This window comes from Coffea arabica, chromosome 10e (assembly GCF_036785885.1).
Source record: "Coffea arabica cultivar ET-39 chromosome 10e, Coffea Arabica ET-39 HiFi, whole genome shotgun sequence".
Taxonomy (NCBI): Eukaryota; Viridiplantae; Streptophyta; class Magnoliopsida; order Gentianales; family Rubiaceae; genus Coffea; species Coffea arabica.
The window spans coordinates 6,759,332-6,768,446 of record NC_092328.1 but is presented as its reverse complement, the minus strand read 5'-3'; the positions used below and the strand labels follow the sequence as shown (position 1 = coordinate 6,768,446).

The window sequence follows — 9,115 nt, the reverse complement described above, 5'->3', positions numbered from 1 at the left end:
GTCAGGACATGCATCAGCTAATATTGGTATTAGCTGCCTTACAAAGCCAACAAAATTTTATCTCATAAATTCGTAGAAAGCAACAAATGATAAGATAGTAATTAATTCCAAATATCAACATTGTCATTATCTTGATTTGAATCAGTCAACAAACAGCTTTAAACAATTAAAAACTATGATCCAGTGCAGTGATTTGCCTCTTGACGCTTCTACCTGTTTCACTATCACTAACAAATATAAATTATACAGAAGTGTCACAAGCAAGAAGGCCTTAAGCAGCCATTACTTACAAGCAAAAAGATTCCAAATGAGTTCTAAAAAGACTAAAGTTCATTATCATTTGACTATGGAATTGCTGACCATGCAAACAATCAAACCAAAATTACTTAATTGCTGTTTCCTTTCGAAATTATCAAACATAGAAGCAAAAATGAAACTTCATGGGGGGTGCTCATATTCTATGGGTGTATAGAAGGGTCTGTCATGCCATGGAAATAGCAGTCAGAACGAGGAATTTTTTATAATCACCGCAGCCCCCAGCTCAAATTTCCAGGCAAACAAAATCACCCCGAAATCAAATAACTGCTCATATGTAAAAGGAAAAAATGAAGGATAAATCTATAGTTAACTAGAAAGACACAATTTTTTAGCAAAAAAAGACTGAATTTTTATCTTTGCACAAAACGGGAAAGAGGGAAATCAATTGAATCAACAAGGGTTTAATACAATTGATTAAAAGTGACATAAAAATAGGAGAAAGGAGATCGAAGATGGAGCTAATAGAGGAGATAATGAATGATTACCGCGCTGGCGGCGAGACAAAGGAGGCCTATATAGGACGAGGCAAGGAGGGGACTTTGAAACCCTAGCCTGATTTTAAGCGTAATTTAATTATGTTGACCGTTTTCACTTTTGCTGCCGCCTGGCGGTGCGGGGAATCAGTACACTGGGAAAGTAAATAGCGTGTAACTACCAGCTCTTTGGCTGGTGGCCACTCATGTGGCTCGGTTTTAAATTCAGACCGATGCGAAGTAATTTGGTCGTGGTTCTATTTTTATTGATTTTTTGTAGGTTTAATTGAGCCTCTCGTAATTAAAGTAGGAATAGGAATGGGAATGGTAATTGATAAAAAAAAAAAAAAAAAAGTAAATAGCGTGTGGCGGGCTCTTCTTTCTGAAGTTTTCGGGATTTTTTAATTTGGTGCAATATTGAAAGGAATAATTTCAGAAACTTCGGATGAGGTTTCTAACAATTGCAGTTACCTCCCCTGTAGTTTGAAATATTATACTTATCCCCTAATTTTATGTAAAAACTATGGTAGCTTTCACAAACTTTACAAATTTTAAGTGAAAATTAGTTTAAAAGAGAAAAATGGTAATTCTTTTTTGGAAATGATTCTTTATCCTAAAACTTTAACATCATCCAATCTAGTACGTTGTGTTTCATTCCCAATTTTTCTGACTAGAATTATTAATCAATTTATAAAAAACCGACCAACCAATTAGGGAGGCATTTGTTAAAAAAAGTATCTTCAAAAAGTACTTAACCAAAAAATATGTTGAAAGTATTAAAAAGGAATACTTTCAAAACATGGCTTAAGTTTTCTTGCAAAAAACTAACTTGAAATTTTCACTTAACAGATAAATGGTGATAATTGACTTTTTAGCATTTAATTTGTTTTACATATAAGAGAGGGGTAATATTAGATATTTATTGGATTTTTTTTTTTGCTTACACCATCGATTGTTACTAAGAAATACTTTCTAAGGGAGATTTTTATAATTTTACAAATCTCAAGGCAGCTAGCCACAATTATTATAAACCTCAAGGGAGGTTTCTGAAATTATCATATATTGAAAAGGTACCTTGTTTTTAACACTTCAAGGAGAGACTTAGAGGAAATGGCAAAGGACAGAGCTTGACTGACAGTCAAACCAATAATGTTACCGTCATTTGATTAATGTTTCTATCAATTAGAAAGTTAATCATAATTCTTCCCCTAATCTTCCAATTACCCCACTAAAAGTCATAACATACCCATCGTAAGATGTATTTAAACTATTTTAGATACAACTTGCATTAAAAAAAAGGGTATAAATGTTGTTTGGCCAAATACATAATAGACTTAATTACAAATTACCTCCCTATATTATTTGAGTAGCAAATTGTCCCCTATAATAAGAAGATATACAAATTGCCTCCTACTAGCAAAAGGTTAAATTAGTGGATTAGGTCTCCAGTTCAAACCCTCCGGCTTATACTTAAAAAAAAAAAGTCAAAAAAAGTGGATTAGCTTTTCTGGGAGGTGGGTTAGGTAATAAAATGGAAGAAATTATAAATATGAGATTTTAGATTCAAAATCTTCCACTTACCAAGGAAAAAAAGTGGATTAGGTTTTCTATGTTTGAGATAGGTGAAAAGACATTCATGTCTTGGTATACATAATACTTTGATAGTTTTATCATTAGGAAATAGTATTATAATCTCTTTTTTTAACTGAAGAACATTGTTATGTTTAGAAAATTGCAATACAATTATAGATGTATATATAATCTAGAAATTATGTAATTTATTTTTCATTAAATAAATTTTCCAATTATGATAATTATTCAATTTAAATATATATTATAAGAAAATACCAATATATACTTAAACATTAAAAAGAAATATTAATAAAGACAATGAAATAAAAATGCAACTAAAATACTTTCTGTGTTTATTTAATCTCTATTTTTATAAGGATTTATTACAAAAATAATGTACTTTATATATATGTGTGTATGTAGAACATTGGTCTTTGTCTAGTTAAATATGTACTAGTATTTTTTGTAATATAGTACTTAAGTATGTCTCTCTATGCATGTATAAGATGAACTTGCCAAAGTCCAGTCAAGGTGAGCACCATAAAACGAAGCCTTTTTTTTATTTAACATGGCAATAATTTCTTATCACAAAAAATAAAATTAATTTTCATAAAAATATTACACATTCATTTTTTCTTTGTTTGTCCTTATAAGCAACTCCTTTTGATGTTTAAATATATTGGTATTTTCTTATAAAAAATCTAAATATCATAAATTATTATAAAACCTATACAATTTATTTAGTAAAAATAACTTGTATAATTTCCATAATTATATCTACAAATGCATCACTATTTCTTGGAAACAGCAATGCTTTTTTAACTAAAAAGATACAGTAACATCATTTTCTAAGAAAAAACTATCAAAGCATTATTTATTCGAGGACATGAATGTCTTTTCACATCTCTCATACCTAGAAAGTGGCCCTGCATGTTTGATCAATTGTCTGCAGTGGGTAATCTATACGTTTTATGATTACAAGAGATAGTTTGCTACTCAAATTATGACTTTGTTTGGATAGAGTATTATTTCAAATAATTATTTAGAATAATTACTGTAATACTTTTTGTAATGTGATGTATGTGAGATAAAAAGGTGATTGAGAATATAAAAGTGTGGATTGAAAAATGTGTTTATAATGCAAGTGAAATTTTTTTTTGAAAAATTTGTTATCTATACATAGCCTCTATTATCCTGGGTAACTTGTTATTAAGCCTACATAATATAGCCCGAATTGAAATATGTAATTTTCTATTATAAATGAGTATTCACGCCTTGTTTGGAAGGCAAGTTTTTTTCACCTAGTTTTTTTTTCTACTAATTTTGTAACAATTTTAACTATAGGAATCTAAAGAAATTTTTCAAAATTTTTAAAATACAGACATCAAAATATTCAAAAAATGCACAAAAAATCCCATTTTTTTTTCTTTTCTTCTTTTTCTTCCTCGCCAACCTCAACCTCCACTATCGACCACACTGACTGAGGTTTCTTTTTTTTTTTTTTTCCGCTTATCTTCTCCTTCCCCCTTTCTTCTTCCTCTCCCCTTTCTTTTCCCCTGACCCCCTTTCCCTTACTCGCCCCCCTTGGTTTGTAACTGTGTGACCAAGTCTGGGCATGTGGCTAGAGGAAGTGGGGGAGAAGAGAAAGGCCAAAGGAAGAGAGAGGGGCAGGAGAAGAAGGGAGGAAGGAAGAGGAGGGAGTGAGGAAGAAGGAGTAGGGAGGAAAAATGAGAGAGGAAAAGATATAAAAAGGGGTGACATGGTGACGGTTGCGATAGTAAGGAGGGAGGGAGAGATAGGAGGAAGGGAGTAATAAGAAGAAAGGGAAAAATAAAAGAAAGAAAATGAAAATGAAAAGAAAAAAGGAATTTTTTTTTCCAAACCTCAAATCCACAAAAGTTTTTATAACAAATTATAGTAAAGTTTTATATAAATACTAAAAAAACTTACCATCCAAATAGGCCCTACATTATTGTTTGTATTGAAGTTTTTCAAAGAAGATTTTTACCTTTTTTGCGATCACATTTTTGAATTATTTTTCTACCTCACATACATAAGATCGTTACAATATATTTTTGGAATAAATTTAGTAACATCCCCTGAAGTTTGTCATAATATCACTCAGTTTCTCTGAAGTTTTTAAAATCTCACTTATCTCCCTTATCAAATTGATAAGACTAAATATTCCTATCAAAGTTCACAAATAGACAACATTACTCTTGCTCTTAATAGCTATTTAACCAAAAGGCCAAATCAAAATAAAATTTTAAAACAAAAAAATGTAAACTAAAAAAACAAATTGCTAGCTAATAATGATACATATTTCTTTATATTGGGCAATGGTGGGGCAGTAAAGAATTTGGAAAAATTAAATCTAATCGAGATCAACCACTTAGTAGGAGTTTGGTGAGTAATTAATGTCTTAAAAAGTTTCGTGCACAATTACAATTAAGAAAGTCAAGATATGTTTTAGGGAACTATGTTTTCATACATGGTGTAGTTTAAGTTGTATTGAAAACTAAAATAATCTCTTCATGTGTGTAAATTTTTCAAGGTATAAATTTTGCTTTTGTTCCAATACAACTAAAATAAATAGTTTGCATCAAGAAAGTTACACTTGATAAAAATTTAACATTATTTTATTTTTTTTATTGTTATCATAAATTTCATAAGTAGGATAATATAAGGGTAGTATAGGAATAAAAGTTTTAATTTTCTTGTATTTCCTCCAAATGGATTAAAATGTTATAAGAAATGGCAATCCAAGGGAGGTAAGTGAAATTTTAAAAACCTTAGCGGAGCTGCGTGATATTATGAGAAACCTTGGGAGAGGTTTCTGAAATTATTCCTATATTTTTTCTACAGAAAATAGCATAGTGAATCTGCAGATCGATTGTATTGGATAATTTCGGTTTGTCATACTCCCTTCTGTTCGATGTCGCTATTGGTTAGTTTGGACGTTTCATAAGTTGCGTGTGTACCTTGAAACAAACAACCCCAGGCAAGAAGACTAGAAATGAAGACCAATTTTGAGGAAAGAATACAGATGTTTCCATCTCATATTTTTATTTCTGATAATTGCCGTTTGACACGATCTGGAGACTTGTCATGACATTCTACTTTTAAGCCTCAAACTCCCACTTAAAATTCGATACGTCCAACCAATTATGGCCAAAAGAATTAAATAAGCCAATGTTGCTATCAATTTCATCACTTTAAATGCTAGAAAAGCCAGTGCCAACCACCCGCACTTTGTATTTGACCTCAGTAATTAGATATAATTTTGTCATTCCTCAAACTTTTCAAATATTTTTCAAACCAATTTTCTTTGACAAAGATAATTCGAACTGATTATTCAAAGTAATCAATTTCCACGTTCAAATCCCCGGTCTGTCTCAACATTACACTTGTAGCCCGTCTGACCAAGGAAATACGCTGATTTATAAACGTTTTAATTGGATTGAATACAGACGTATATCGTGATCTTTCTTCCCAAATATTTAAGCCATCCAACAAGACGAGAAGTCGTTTCTAAACTAACGTCTGACTGTTCTTTGGAATATTACAGCTGATTAATCTGATGGAACCACAAGAGCAATAAACCACGTAATATATAATCTTGAGATAATGGCAATTAACAACCAATGAGGAGGCAGAGAAAAGTGAGAGCTAATTTTGCTTGGGATAGCACTTTTCGGAAGAGTCCACCTATAAATTACGACGACCATCGTAAATCATGACATTTATAAGTGATAGATATATATGAACATAGAAATATCTAAAATCAATCAAGGAGGTCGGTCGATCATCATTTAAAAGTGACTTTATATTTTAACATTTCTAAAAAGAAGCATAAATCATGACATTTATAAACGATAAACATAAACGAAACGATTAAAATCAAGGAGGCGGGTCATCATTCAATTCAATTTGTGTCGGTTGTCTAAGTCATATGTTGCTTAGTATAAAATTTTTCTTTTTAGAAATTACACTTTTCAAAAGTGTCTCGAAATAGTTCAAAATTTTCTTATAATGTTTGTACTAACACATTTTTTTCATTTAGGTTTCGAAAAGAATAAAAATAGCATGTGGACGATAGATGAACTAGAGATATCGTATCCCAGAATCCATATATAATTCTTCAAATAAGAAGAGCAAGGATTGGGGAAAGGGGCTGTGTATTAGCATACGTACAGGTGGCATTTGTAATGGACTCCCAAAGGAAGACTAGAAAGAGCATAGATCAAATCAAATGTCTCCATTCAATCAATGGTAGTTAGTATGGATTGTCGTGGCATAAATTGGACGGCCGAGTCTCAAAGGAATGCTATATTACAACTTGCTATCTTCTAATTCCATTTCCCTATTACCGGGTAGAAACAAAGCAATAGACAGCTAAGATAAAGATGACGTTCACAAAAAAAATTCAGAAAACTGATGTGGTATAGAATGCAAGTAACATGCGACTATGGTTGGAAAATATCACAGCCAACACTACTAGACTAACTTCATAAACCAACAAAAACTGAGGTTGTGTTTGGATTGTATTTTCCGTCATTTTTCATGGAAAAATTATTGTAGCTATTTGATATATGTAAGAGAAAAATGTGATAGGGAAATGTGATCACGGAAAACGACAATATTTTCCGATGGAAACAAGCAATCCAAACAAGGCTTTGCCTAACTAACACTGAGGTGTGTGCTAGCATCTTCTTCAACTTGATTAGCCTAATTTTGAGCTCATGCGTATCATACCCGTAATTTTATGGTATCAATATCCCTATGCAAAAGGGAACCTCAATTGGGAATTAGACACGGGGGAAAGACAAAATATTTGCCTAATTTTTAACTTGTATTTGGGGTTGCGAGAATTGTGGTGTTAGCTTGCCATTCGAGCTGACGAGACATTAGTCTAGTGACCAAGGTTGAGATCTAGATATTAGGGGTTCTCGGGCTCAAATCTTCTTATCCCTTCTCTACTTCTTAAGTCCCATCCGTGCTCTACTCTCATTCGAACAATGGCTAAACTTAAAAATCTCATTGCATTACTTCACAATTTGTGTATATAAGTTTTTAGGTTTGGATTCTCTCTCTCTCTCTCTTTTTTTTTTTTTTTTTTTTTGTTGTTGGGGGTAAGATAAGGATTGGACTTCAGAATTACCATACAAGACTTTCGCGTTATTTAAACCCTTTAAAAATTAGGCAAGTTGTGTTTTCCTTAAAAAAGTCTGCATTGTCTAACACGCCATATGTGTCGCTATTGGCATTGCTATCAGCATGAAGTCAGTCAACCATTGTATTAGAAATGCTACTCGATCTCACCGGTATGTAGTCTGATGATCTTGACCTGGAAAAGCCTGCACCCTTTCACTGTTGTGTGATATATTATGCCTGTTATTTTTCATCATCTTTGTTCTTGTTAGTTTTGCTCAAAAGCTACAGCATGCCTCTTCCTTCACGTTTGCTTTGCATGACATAAGGAGGATATTCAGTTAGAAAGCGAACAATTCATGATCAAAACCCTCTATTAATTCGTTGCAAACTAAATCCTTTTAGTCTTCTTGTTTCCTAGCTTACCTATATTGCTCTTTTCTACCACAAAAATGAATAACAGTAAAGTCCATTCCCAGAGAACCGTGCCCTTTTCCTGGGAAAACAAGCCAGGGGTCAGCAAGGATAGCAAGAATGGTCTTCGTCATCATCGTACAAGCGGGGATCAGGGTGATTTTCCTATTGCAAAGCTGCCGCCTCCACCATGCCGGCCGGAAAAGTCCAGGGCATCGTTTCATAGTGATTTGCAAATCCCTCCACCGCCGTGCCCTAACTTCCAACATCCGCTGAGAAGTTCTTCCAGGAGAATTAGTTTCAAGAAGAACGATGACCCTTTTCTTCTAGCATATAAAGAGTGCACAAAGAGCACCAGTAAAAATCATAAAGGGTTATCGGGTGTAATTAATAGGATTGATGTTGGACTTGGGTTGAAGAAGAATTTATCTGTTTTCTCATGTAAGCACTCAGGCAATAATGTTATAGATGATAGCGTTGTTAGGATTTCTCAACTTCCTGTCTCAAATCCCAGAGAGAGTCTTGAAGAGTGAAAGGGAGATGAAACTTTTGTTTTCCTGATCACTCAATCACATGCTTTGAATCATACATGTACCAGTCATGCTTAGATTGTTGGTTCTCTCATAGTTTCCTCAATAATCTTTTTTTTCCCCCTCCGGTGAAGCTTAGAGAGGCAACAAATTACATATTCATGGTCCGGCTGCATAAGTTCTCCATTCCCTTTTTTTTTTTTTTTTTTCAGACTTTGTCCTATAATTGGTTTTGCTATGTCGAGTAACAAGAAGATAATTACCTTGCCAGTGAGAAAATAGGAGGAAATCCATGTACTTAGTTGCTTTGATGATAGAATGTAAATGTATGCAAGTCTTATCCTTGGTTCCTTCTTTCTTTCTGCTGCACAGCTTGATAATATACATACTTCTCATTGTGCGAGTACCCTTTCAATTTAATAATTGAGAGTCCGATGATTATCTGGTACAAAGCTGCATCAGCTGGTAATCATCTTATTTTTCCAGAAAAAAAAAAGGTTTTACACTTCATAGATAACTTGGGACCTTTACTAGATTAACATTTAACTTTTTGCAGCAGTTTCTGACAAATATGATGTCATATTCATGATACCACATCCTAACTTTGACACCCGGAAAATAGTGAATGCAACTGATCCTGTTTGATCACTTCGTTCC

General features: G+C 32.9%; 1 long non-coding RNA gene and 1 other non-coding gene across 2 annotated transcripts; one reads left to right on the top strand and one right to left on the bottom strand.

Moving 5' to 3' along the window:
- Positions 1-446: 446 nt before the first annotated feature.
- On the bottom strand, positions 447-537 carry LOC113713093 (small nucleolar RNA snoR8a). Its single transcript, XR_003453428.1, has one exon. It is a non-coding gene; the product is annotated as a small nucleolar RNA snoR8a (small nucleolar RNA).
- Positions 538-7,447: 6,910 nt separating this feature from the next.
- On the top strand, positions 7,448-8,808 carry LOC140014941 (uncharacterized). Its single transcript, XR_011821694.1, has 2 exons — positions 7,448-7,687; positions 7,994-8,808. It is a non-coding gene; the product is annotated as an uncharacterized lncRNA (long non-coding RNA).
- The last annotated feature ends 307 nt before the right edge of the window (positions 8,809-9,115 follow it).